The sequence below is a fragment of the Diorhabda sublineata genome, chromosome 2 (genome assembly GCF_026230105.1).
Source record: "Diorhabda sublineata isolate icDioSubl1.1 chromosome 2, icDioSubl1.1, whole genome shotgun sequence".
Classification (NCBI taxonomy): domain Eukaryota; kingdom Metazoa; phylum Arthropoda; class Insecta; order Coleoptera; family Chrysomelidae; genus Diorhabda; species Diorhabda sublineata.
In genome coordinates, this window is record NC_079475.1 from 33,106,198 (window position 1) to 33,119,479 (window position 13,282).

Here is a 13,282-nt window from a genome sequence, read left to right on the forward strand (position 1 = left end):
TATATAAAAAAGAAGAAAGAAATAGGATATTACGTGAAGGTCAAAGTGGATGCATAGGATTTGGGGGATGATAGCTAACTAGCTCATTTTATAATAATTTTATATACGTATTTTTTAAACTGGAAATATTTATTATAATTTAAGTTTTTCAACTCAAACATTTTTATTTATAGTCTAATATAATACTTACACTATTTTTTCTATCTATCTTCGGTTCTTTTCCTTTTTACTTTTTATTGGTTGTTTTTTCACAGCTCTATCTATTAGAATAATAATCGCAGCAATCGGTGTAATCGTAGAATCATGTGTGATACGTACTTCTTTAGTTGATAAGTTATAATGAAAGTTTCATTGTATATTGCTTCTGCAGAAAACAATAATATGGCCTGGGTATCCCCCAAATCCCATGCGTGCTCTTTGTACTTCACGAACTTTAAAAAACATCCTATGTCACTCTTCACTATTATATATTTGATAAAAGAATAAGTCTAAGTTTTTTTCTTATAAAAATTATAAAAAAATATAACCTCCACACTGTCTCGTTCTGATACAATCCACCATCCCAAAGCATTAGCGTTACAATAGTGATAACTAACTCATTTATAATATAATTTATAATATTGACCAAATATCTATTTTAGCTCACCAATTATCACCAAATGCTTCTCGATCGTGCACAGGTGGAATTTTTTATTTTTTCATTAATGAGGTGCAAAAATTTTTCAATGACTTTAAAAACATTAACTGTTAATAAAAAATTTATGACCAAATTCTGACCTTTGTCACTCGAAATTCCACACATGGGGTGCTAAGATCGCGAAGCCATCAACAGGCTGCTTCCCAGCGAATTCGAAAGATCAGGACTACAGAATTTTTAGAAGCTCATATAAATTCCTTAAACAGTGATTACTATTTGATAAGATGTCGCCACTTACTATGAGCTCGCAATAACTCTAACGAATCCTGCGAAACACTTCAAGAAGTTCACAGAATAAGCTCATAGATGGCAGAATATTTGTTTTTATACCATTTTTAGTCCATTTTAGTATCAATATGTTTAGAAAACTAATACAATAGAAAGGAAGGTTTAAAGAAGTTTTGATTTTGTTTGTTTGTGATTTGATTTTGTGCTCCTATAAGATTTGTTTCTTCCCTAGAGCTTGGGATGGGATACTTATGGGTGGGGTTTATCGTTGTGTGTTTAGCTCGGCAACTATAGTATTGTATTGGAATTGTAGAAGTGAAAATGGCACTTTGAACAGTTACTAGTAGATTAAGTGAAAATTGAGGCGGATAAAAAAAAGTACGGCTGCATTATTGCTATTCATCGGTCATTAGTTGATTAAAGTTAAGACCTACTATAGACTTAGGAATTATGAATAATTGTAAATTCTAAACTCTATATATTTGTTTTAATTAAATTTATTCGCTTTGATTCGGCTTATTACCAAGAAATTTCATTGTTCAGTTGGAAATAAATAGAAATATTACAAACAGACAAAGTGAATAAACAAACAGAAAAGTGACAAAAGTAATCACAAAGTATTTATATGGTAAGTATTACGTTTATTATCCACGAAATAACCAAATACATTGTAAAAATTGATTATTCCAAAGCATTTGATTGTGACAATTTCACAAAATACGCAGTTTATACTGAGACTACATACTACAGTTTTGAAGGAGGAATTTTATTCTTAAATTTTTTTTGTCAAGCAACTAATTCTATTTGTACTTTAGAAGAAGCATATGGATTGGTATGTTGTTAATTCCTCCTACATAATACAGTTGTAGATTTCGAAAATTCAATCCATTTTAATAATAAATACATAGGACCCAGCCATTTATCTCGAATGTAGGGGGTTATTATTCCCGACCAAGCTTTATTTCAAACATTCATTTTGTATTTAATTACTGATATTTATTTCCTCTCGATCTGCTAAACGCAGATTAAACATTATGTCGATAGTTCTTTGGTTAGCTGTTTAATTCATTGTTGAAAGTTGTAAGCCCATTTGAAATTAATGAAAAAATATATTGATTTTTGTGAACTACTCGGTAGAATATTATGAAACAGGTGGTACGACCAACAGGAGAACTTACATTTTCTGGAGTTAAGTAAGAGGCAAGATATTTCATAAACTACTTTGTTGAACTAAAGTTATTCGAAACTAGGTAAATAACCGGCGCGAAGTTTTGCAAATTTGAAATGCCTACCTGTAATAAATCAATAGGCTTATCATTCATATCTATTTCCAAATTTTTTGGTACTAAAAAATGTTGTAGCGGTCAGAATGTTAGAACTCCAGAGGTGCAAAATCATGTGATGATTCAGGCCGTAACTCCCACTCCAACTCATTAATGTTCTTCTATGGTTCACCTTGCTCAGTGCGGTCTTGCATTGTTGGGTTGTCAAATAATACCTTTCTTCTCAACAATCGCCAGATACTTTTCAATTGAAGATTGATTAACTCGATCGAATTGTTAAAAATAAATATCTGCATTAATACTTATTCCAGGATTCAGCATTTCAAAATGAACAATACTGCATATATACTGTAGTAAACACACAGAATTGCCTCTTTCAGATATAAACCTGGACCGTAGTGCTCCTGTGATTCATTTGCCTTTTGCGTTTCGGATTATAGTATATGCCTCCACTGGAAAAGCGATTCAAAAACGGTTCTGTATGGTGTACATTTGGATTTTTTCGAAGAGATTATGATGAACCTAAACTTGTTTGTTTATTTTGCTAATCTACTGCAAATATTCCTAAATGGTCGACCAAGGTTGGTTACCGGTATTTGAGATTTCCTCGATTGTATGTCATTGTCTAATGTTGTTGATCTTTCTAATCGATGGGAGTCAGAGGGATCAAAATTACCGAATCTGACCTTAAGATAAACTATCCTAGGCATTTACGAACATTAAATAAACATCGCAATGATTCTGATCGCAGCTGATACTACCCTCCAAAACTCAAAAAGTAGGAAAGGGATATGTTCCTCTGGTCATTTTATCCCCAATAGCAGAAAACTCAATATTTAATTATTAAGATAGATAACCTTAAAATGTCTTTGATATGACTTCGAAGCTGACGAACGACAAATACAGAGATGCACAGAAAGGACATTACATTCCATTTCAAATTTGAATTCAAAAGAAAGATACAATCTTTGCGCTTTCTGTTGCTTCGCAGGTTGCCTTCCCAAACATTAGTTTTGCTAATTTTGGTTTTGAAATTTGAAAAACATGATGTCTTTCAAATTTTGAAATTTGGAAGACATCATATTTTTCAGTTCGTCCGATAGTTTTCCTAGTAACATTGCAATACGCTCTTTTCGAAGTAATTTTTTAAAGCGATCATATTGTAAACGTTTTATTTCCTCAGCGTAGATATGCCATGTATTTATTTTCATTTATTCTCATCTGAGTTTTGCCAAGGTGATTTAGCATTATTTTGATCTTCTTGCAAGTCAAGAAAATAATAAACAGAAGCTATCAAAGTTATATATTTTGTAATAATCTTCTATTGCTAATCGATGTAAAAGAAAACATTAGTTTAGCACATACGAGGACATATTGAAAAATTCTTAGCCTACTATTTATTACAGCGAACCTGCAGCGTCTCTAGACCTTGCAAAAAAAATGTTTCTTCTTGCTCTACTAACCAGACCTCCACGGCTTTTATTACCTCCTCGTTGGAAGAAAAATCTGGTGAATTAAGGGGGGGGGTCATAAATAAATTTTCATAAATAGAGCAAGTTATATATTCGATTCATGTAGTGTCATAATAACCAAAAAAGTGTTTATGTAATATTCATTTATTCTATTCAATTGCTAGAAAATATTTACATCTAATCGTAATTTTTATCACTTATCACATAATACCGGCAGTTTTAGATTATTCCAGTGACTAATATTTTGAATCTAGACGCTGAATACGTTATACGCTTGAGTAAATTTAGATAAAAATAACTCGATATCGATATTACCTTAATTTATTTCATTCATTCAGAAAGTAAATAAAGATATTAGTAAGAGAACAAATAAATATGTTGAAGTACTAATTACCGTCTACATTCCATTCTAAACAAAAGATCTACTCAAATACTTCTAAACTCAGTGTTGTATCTACTGTTATTGTGGCAGTCCTGATTCTAATGAAGCTTATCAATCAATCATTAATTCTGTCACTGTCATATTAATATTCGATCTAGTTTCAACAAATACAAGCCGTACACATAACCAGCGTCTTTTTCAATCAAGGTTAAAGCAACATCCGTTTCATGTATCTTGTGCATGTTTTCAGAGCGCGCGGTTTTGTCTCAGCGTCATGTCATTAATAGGTTGAGTTAATTGTCCAAATCTCCAGTGTCATTATTACAGCTACTTCCATAACGAAGGCAACTTAGGAATATCCCGATCTACTGTGATGAGAAAAATGCAGAACAATGCTGAAGATTCTCCGTTTCTCCAGTGGAATGATGTTCAGGAATAACCAGCGCCCAGAAATACTGCTTGAGTAGCATGCTACCCATGTAGGAATCACCAAAATGAACTATCTGGCTCGGTGTTATGTTTATTGGGAAGAAATTGACCGTGATATTGAGCATCCAGTCAAAAGCAGTGGTGACTATGGTATGCAAAGAAATAATTCTTCCAAAGTTGTCGTCCATCTCTGGTATGCTCCTGGCGCTAATTGGGAGCGGATACATTTAGATTATGTTGGGCTGTTTGAGAGTAACTATTTCATAATTTGTATTAATTCAAATAGCTGGAGGATACTGAATGATGTCCCCAGTTCTGGTTCTCCTATTAAGTTACTGGACGACATTTTCTCTGTACATGGATAGCCCAATATAATTGTTTTGGATAATACAACGATATTTGTAAGCTCCGAGCTCCAATTCTACTAAACATCTTACGGAATTTTACAAAAACTTATCGCATCTGGACACCAACGGTCTGAAGAAAAACTGTTATTGGCTGACAATATCAAGACAGTTGTGTTCTATAGAGATCCGAATTCTACCTCAGAAACTATATCCAATGAACATCTTTCGTTTAATATTTATAGTAGTGGATGATATCTGTTGTATCTATAGTAAGTGTAGCACTTATGATTTTAATCAAGCTTATTATTTAATCTGTCACTGTCATATTATTATTATTATTCCCAATATTCACGCATATTTTATATATTATGTGTTTATATCTATATGTATTTATATAACGAGCTATTGAAAAGATATTTGTTAAATTATTTCGAGAAGAATATTTATATTTAGTTGTATCCAATAATAAGTTTATTATTGTAATTTTTGAACAACTGCCCAATTCCGGTTAATAAATTCAGTGTTCATATGGAAAGAGATTGAATTATTATACAAACTATGGTATTTATAGTGAATGCCGTTATTAACATTACTAAAATTTGAACTCTGAAATCTAAAAATAATTATAAATAGAAGAATAAAAGCAATCTGTTCATATGGCTGATTTTTTTACAGTTTTAGTTGATTGAGTCCTTAACTGTTCTTTACCCATCTCTTTATATGTAAATTTCGTACGTACATTTCAATATAAAAACCTAAACTAGATGATAAATTTAAATGAGGTGTGGTTGCCTCTAATCGTCTAAGTTATCGTCTTCGGAAACTGAAGATGAACTAAACTACTACATTCTATCGGGGGCACTCTGTTTCGAAATCCAACTCAATATTTCTAGATAAATGTTGTAGTATATATGTTACCAAACAAGATACTTAAGTAGAACTGATTGTACTCTGGAAGAAAATTATCTACTTAAGAAGTATAGTTACTTTTGGTTCTACACGCATTTTTGGTTCTATATTTTGCTCAATTATCCTAATGTCTGTATGTGTTAAATAGTAAATACGTCAAGCGATGGCTCAAATGTATACAAAACTCAACATAAGAGACAGATACATACTGGTTATGATGATACGACAAATCGATTTATCATATCTTATTTTATGGGAAAAAATTCACTTCCGGAGATACCGGGAAAGGAAGGATAACAAATGTCGAACCATGGATAAGTTTGTTCGATAGATCTCATCAAGATCTATCTGTGTGTGAAAAGTCATGATTATTAACGCATGCGCAGAAGAGTTTCTGTGGGAAAAGTGTACCAATGCATCTATTTTATCAAAAAACCTAACCTAATCTACATTAACCTAACATAACCTTACTTAACCTAACCTAACCTTACAAAAATTACTAAATCATCATTTTATCTATTGATTTTTCGTGGAAATAATGCATTTGTATACTTTTTCCACAGAAACTTTTCTGCGCATACGTCAATCATCATGACTTTTCGCACACAGTTAGATCTTGATGAGATCTATCGGACAAAGTTACCCATGGTTCGATATCTATTAGCCTTCCTGAGATAATTTCGGTATTGCCGGAAGTAAATTTTTACGCATAAAATAGATATGATACATCGATTTCTCGTAATATCAATAGAGTTTCATGATTATTGTTGTGGGGTGGCTTATATTACATTTGCCCAATTTACGTATAATTATTGATGAAGTAGTTCATTCTCATTCATATTCCAAATTGTTTATGGTAAACTGTAACTTGGAAGGTAAACGCCCCTTGATGTGCATCTATAATAAAAGCCACAAATTTATATAAAATTAAAAAAGTGTACACACACGTAAGAAAACCCTTCCCTCTAACCATCCACCGCCGGATACATCCACGGGTGAGTGCGAAGAAGGACATTCCACCAACCTTCTCCTCTCCCTGGGAGATTCTGGGAAATCTTTATATTTTTAGACTCTTGTCTTCTTGGACGTCTTAATGTGGGTGTGTGTGTGTTTCGCTGCCTCGGTAAACCCTCTCCAACCCAACCCAACCTACCCAACCTTTTTCTGCAAGTATTGTAGAGTAAAAAAGTATGTGGTTGTAAAGGTGTTTGTGAATTATTTATACTCGACATGCCTCCTATAAGGCGGCGGACAAATTTAGGCAGAAGAACCTGAAATGGAACGAAATGTTGCGAAATATTAACCAACGGCATCTTTGTAACGGCGTAGTATTAGCGATGAAAAAATTACGTAATAGAAGCAATCATATTGAAAGGAGAGTATAAAGGAGAAGACATTTTGATACATCGCCCCCCCAATGATTCCAACTGACGTACCATTTGAGTTTAAACTACTGTAGTTTCCAGTGCGGCTTGCTTACTTTATAACTATAAAGAAATCTCACTATTAACTTTCTTTTTTTATCTTATAATAGACCCAGCAGTGTCCCGAATAACATAAAAAATATTAAACAAACTTAGAAACTAATTAATGAAAAATGAAAAACTAACGAAGTTCGCAGCGTCAGCTAGTTATTGAATAAATGAAATTATTGATATTTTTTTTGTTTTAATTTTCATGGAAACTTCGTTAAATAAATTAAGATTTTTATTAATATTTATTGATCGCTAACAGTAAAAAATGCGTTACACTTTTTCGCGCTGAGAGTTCGACGACATTTTGACTTGTACAATTTTGTTATTTATTTGAAATTTCGAAATGAACACGCTTAGAAACCAAAAATAAAAAATATAAATAAATTTAATGTGATTCGAAATGTGGATAAAGTGGTTATAAAAGAAATAAATTCAATTTTAAAAAGTCCTAGGTTTTTAATATAAACTTTAAAATAAAAAAGTTTAAAATAAACTTGGAATTTTTATTAGTGTTTGACACACATTCAAGATTCCACTAATAATAAAATGCTGGTGGTATTTATATTTAGATATTATGAATTTTGATCTTGGTATGAAAATTAGACCACTTGTAAACACATGACCATGTATCACATTAAAATCTCAAAAATAAATATCTGAAATTGAAATTGATTTAACTTGTACGTTTACTAACTATCATAAGATAGAGATAGTAATGTAAAGTACAAATTGAGAATGTCCTGTTGCAATTTCATTCAATTTGAACTAGTAGTTTAATAATTATAACTAGTGGAAATTCTTAATTTTGTCACAAACTGACTGACCGATTATCAAACCTCTAGTTGACATAGAAGCTTAATACTTAATACAATTAGTGTTTAGTGTATAAATTAAGGAAAAACTATTTCAGTCTAGTTTTCTAGATACACCAACTGCATAAATAATTTTGTAATCCCATATAATATGTTGTATAAAAAAATAAATATAATAAATAGAAACATTTGATGAAGAACATGTTTAAAATTATTATTAGAGCTTATGATTATCGTAAACAGTTTCCCATTTGCATAGCATATTCACATATTCTATAACTATATACAAAAGTCAGGGTCTAAGTCTCAATAATTCGCTGATGGATATCGGTTCTGCAGTATTCACATCCGTTCAAGCTTACGTTTCACTTTCGAAAGTTACAAACTTTGGAAGTATTAAAGCGCAGGAATCCTCAATTTGTGAATACAATAGACTAAAAAGCATTCACCGTCCAGACTATTCAAAAATTGTAACATCAAAGCTTCCCAGAAAAATCCATAGAGGTACAGGGAGTGGGCTTTAAGAAAATTCGTTGTCGGTATTTAAGAAGTAGAGGTACTGAAAAAGGAGGTAAATCTACAAAAAGAAGTGAGATGCCATCAAAAACAAGACTTGCAAAAAGACCAAGTCTCGCAAATTCTTCTACCGTGAACAGCTATGTATTACCAAGTCGGTTGATTTATTCAGTCGCTACTTAAGGGATCTTCTGTTCTAATCTAACAACATCTTATAGTGACGACTACATTAATATTGAAAATATTTCATGTTCAATAGATTGACTTGGCCATCGCATAAAAACACGATACCATCAAAAACAAAACTTGTAAAAAAAGCCTCGCAACTCAGTCAGTATTGCTTGTGAGTTATGCTGGGTTTACACTATATAGCTGGAGAGCTATACAGCTCTGCTATATAGTAGCTCTACTATAAATAAATTTGATCCCATTCCTTCTGGCAGACCTACATATAGCTTGGAAGTATCCGGAATGTTCAGTTCACGGCTAGATGTCGAAGAAAATAGTTCTTGCAGCAGCCGCTGCGTTCGCTGCAGCTACTGTGATATTTTCAATATCAAAATAGCATTAAATTTGCTATATATGCGGTCTATATAGCAGATGTTCAGTGTCACTTTTTGAACTTGTAGCAGAGCTATATAGCTGTGCTACATGTAGCTTTGCCACATAGTGTAAAACTTGCTTTACATAGTGTTTTCATGCAATGGCCAAGTCAATATATTTTCTATTTAAACAAAATATATTTTACATTAATGTGGTCACTACAGGATGTGGATTATCTAATTACGTAATAACTTGAGACAGAAGGTTAGGGTGCGAGTAGCGATATTTGGTTTTTATTAATAGTTTTATTTTTGATAACATTCCATTTTCAATAAGTTACATATCTCCTTTGTGACCTTCTCCTAACATACATAACTCTAGTATTTTTATATTCATTATTTTTATTCCCAATTAGTGTAATTGAATGCGCTCGATGTCGAAACTTTCAAACTAAATGTTTGTGAAAGCAGACAGTTGTAGAATTTGTCGGTGTGTGTTTCCAACTAATCGAATAAAACGTTTAGCTCACGAGTAACCTACGAGAATACGGGTAAAATGTAAATGACGCTTGAACGACTACATGCCGGTTGACACGAACGCTGAATTCTCTAGGCCATGAACCAACATCACGTAATAATTCACTGAATAAAAACGTAATCGTCTCACAAGTTGTGCAATTTTACATTAGAACCAGCACTGACCTACTTCAAATAAACGATATCATAAAGAAAAGGCAGTCTTCAATTTGACATATTATCTACAACAGATAGAGGTACAAACAATACAACCGTTAAGTCTTTAGACGGATAAATTTTCACCATATTACATCATAAAAAATAATCATTCAAGATCGTGCACATTGGGGAGTTACGGCGATTCATGGAAATTGAAAGTGAAGACCAGGGCATGCGCTTGACTCAAAAACGATATTTTAAATGAAGTGAAGGTCACCTTGGATCCAGTTAAAGTTCTAAGCTTATATATAACGGAGTGTTGTGGTAATATTTGTTTTACATTTGCCGGTAAGTGTCATGTATTTTGAATAAACTTGCGAATCTATAAAGTGAATTTAATCTGTTTTTCGTCATCCATCTTAATTTTTATTATGCTGCTTATTTCTCTTAATTACTAGTATTGTAGATATCAAATAGGCTGGTTTTCAATTATATTAATAAAAAATGTTAAATATTAAAATAAATTCAATAAATTAAAAAAGAAAAGTTGTAGAAGATTAGGTCCTTTAAAGTTACTCATTATTTATATACACATAGCTGTTTTGAATTATAAAAATATTTATAACACATTAATTACTTCATTCAACTATACAGGGAGATTTCCAAGAATGTACATGAAGCAGTCTTCTGTAAAATGTAATTTCAGTCTTTACACTTTTTTTCTAAAATTCATGTCAAGAGATTAATACGCAGAACATACTTTTGTAATTATACATTTTAATTGGCGTCGATGACGACGAATTAGAGACCAACAATACGTGATCGGATGTTTGGAATCTAAGATATTCAAAAGCTAGAGGGAGATATAACGTTTTAGTCAGTGTAAAGTTTTTAGAACGTCTATTTTTCGTCAAGAAACGATAAATGTAGTTTGGTTCTATAGCATCATCGATTATTATATGAATTGAACAAGTGAAAATTTATTTTTTCTTCAAGCGTATAATAATATCTATATTATTTTCGGCAACACAGAACGTAAAAAATAGTATTTGTCACTCGGAGAAGAAGACCAATTATATGTTTCGCCCAGTTTTCACAGCCTCGCCTGACGCCTCTGCAGTACAAAAATCTAGGCTCAACAATAATGATAGCCTTCTACTCCTAGTAACATAATGTACTATTTCTTGTTATAAAGCTGAAAAAATCACAGATTTCTATATTTCTAAATAGAGAATTGGAAAATTTCTGAAACTCCTTCCTTCTTCATTTAAAATTTTAATTGAGAAGGGTTGAATTATATATGCAATGAGAGACAAGGGACAAAAAGTTCATCCCAGAATAAGTCGATTTTGTGGAAACAAGTCCGTTGGCAATGATTAATTAATTATATATAAAGATTCGAGGTCTCTGTGCACTCAAGTGTTACTAAACAAGATTGTGCTCATTGGATCACATACATACTAAGCCGAATGGCTGCAGTGTTTCTTGGCCCTTACAATACTGATGATATCCACTTTGAGTGGTGATCAAACATGGTTTCGATATGACACAAATTCTACAATGAGTTTTAAAAAATTTAAATGACCTTTCTACTAGTTTTTGTATTCTATGCAGGAACAACATTTTATGTAGGTTCGTATTGTGAAACTTTACGTTGTTTGCGGAGAGCTAGCTAACAAAATAAATAGAGGAGGAATGATGAATTTTGGGATTGTTATTATGCACGACAATGCCCAGTTCTTTCAGTAATTTAGGACATCCTGCCTGGAGCTTTTCTCAACTGACGTGGAGCTTCGTTGCAATATTCCATTGAATAATTGAAAAGAAAAGTTACTCTAGTCATGTCAGTAAAATAACCAATTTTATTAAGAATAACTTTCCTGGTGTAGCCTTTTAAAGAAAAATATTTCAAACTTATCAATTTGTTGGGTTTTACAAGATAAGAACGACATATCCGTTAGTTTTACAATATATACTCGTAACATAAAATGCAGCATACTATTTCACAATTAAAACATATATCATTGAACTTCATTTCTATTTAAGATTTTAGAGGTAGTTTCGTATCTGTACTCAATATAGGATTGCTGTAATATTAGTGAAAAGCAGTCTACTAACTATCCTCCACAAAAAAGTGACTTGGTTCTATATATTGTTGATTTTACAATAAGGGCGAAATATAGAGAGTGATATGTTTTCAAATTAACACCCTGTGTAACCACACACATTCTCAGCGTGCGTCTTCTCTAAGTGGAGAGGTGGATGGTAGAATATCTTTCAACTACTATTTTATTTCTTAATCTGAAAAAATGTTATCTTGACACCGCTTACTATACAGAAGTCGGCATAAGTCAGCGAACGCTCCCGAAAAATCGGCATAAGTCCGGCAACGCTCATAAATCTGGCAACGCTGTCGAAAAAGATTAAAATGAAGCAAATTCGTACTTCAGACAGTTGTGTTTGGGTCGTGATAACACGTGTTCGTCGAGTAGACGCGTTTTCAAATTAATAACAGATTCATGTTCACGCTTCAAGAGTTTTTTTGTTACGTCCTATCTGTGTACGAACGAGGATTACCAAACTATGTTAACCGAAATTCAGTAACAATTTCCGAACTCGCCGATACCAAATTGAACAGTGTACAAGACGTGATACGTTTTTACAAGAGGACCACCACCCTTCGCGGACAGCTTGACGTGCTTCGCCAGATCTGCCTCTCCGTTGTGAAACGTTGCCGTAAGTGCATTGATCAAGATGCGCATCAATTTGAACACTAATCCTTCTTCGAATTCCTTTTGTAGTTTTTTTCTCTTAATGCAAATTTGTTGGATGAGTGAGACCTCTGCATCACACATTTTTTATTTATACACGAATGATGACGATTAATTTGATTTGTTAAATTCGGGGTTTCTTCTCAAAATTACGAGAAAAAAAGGAATCAAAAGAATCGTAAAATTGAGACCTAGTTAACGAATTAATTCATAGAGGTGGGATTGATGGACTAGCCCGTACGGCAAATCTAAGAAGAATAAATTCACGTTTATAAAACTTTGATTTGAAATTGAAAGAAGTTTTTATTGTGAGGTTCTGTAATTCAAGCATCATGATATCTACCTAAAACACACATTGATTTTGGATTCGTTGTGATTTTAAAAATATCTTATTGGGAATTGGAAACGACGCTTCATATTCATACGTCAGAATTAGTCAATACTTTTAAACAAAAACTTGATGATAATAAGTGTATTCGGTTTTGATTCAAATATACAGAATTTACCTAAATGTCATATTTAATTCTTAATGCTTAACTTTGTTTTGAATAATAATATTTCTATAAATATCAACCTCATTCTTGACTACATCTACTGAAAAAAATATTCTGATTGCTAATAAAAAAATCTACTGTAAAAGACTATTTACATGAGGAGAAATCGTAACTATACATAGTAGAAAATTCTCAACGAGCTTTGAAGTACGCCCGCTCCAATTTAGGAGTTCAATTTTACCCAAGTTCA

General features: G+C 32.3%; 1 protein-coding gene across 6 annotated transcripts in view; it reads left to right on the forward strand.

Annotated features, from left to right (window-relative positions):
* Positions 1-1,050: 1,050 nt before the first annotated feature.
* The window catches only part of LOC130452784 (L-lactate dehydrogenase), a 31,983-nt gene continuing 19,751 nt past the window's right edge, over positions 1,051-13,282 (forward strand). The window contains exon 1 of one of the 6 annotated variants that reach the window (XM_056792223.1): positions 1,051-1,553. The gene's annotated coding sequence lies outside the window, so the exon portion shown is untranslated. Of the gene's footprint in view, positions 1,554-9,566; positions 10,116-12,216; positions 12,504-13,282 lie in introns of those variants that run through there. The other 5 variants (XM_056792225.1, XM_056792220.1, XM_056792221.1 and 2 more) reach the window with 5 other exon arrangements.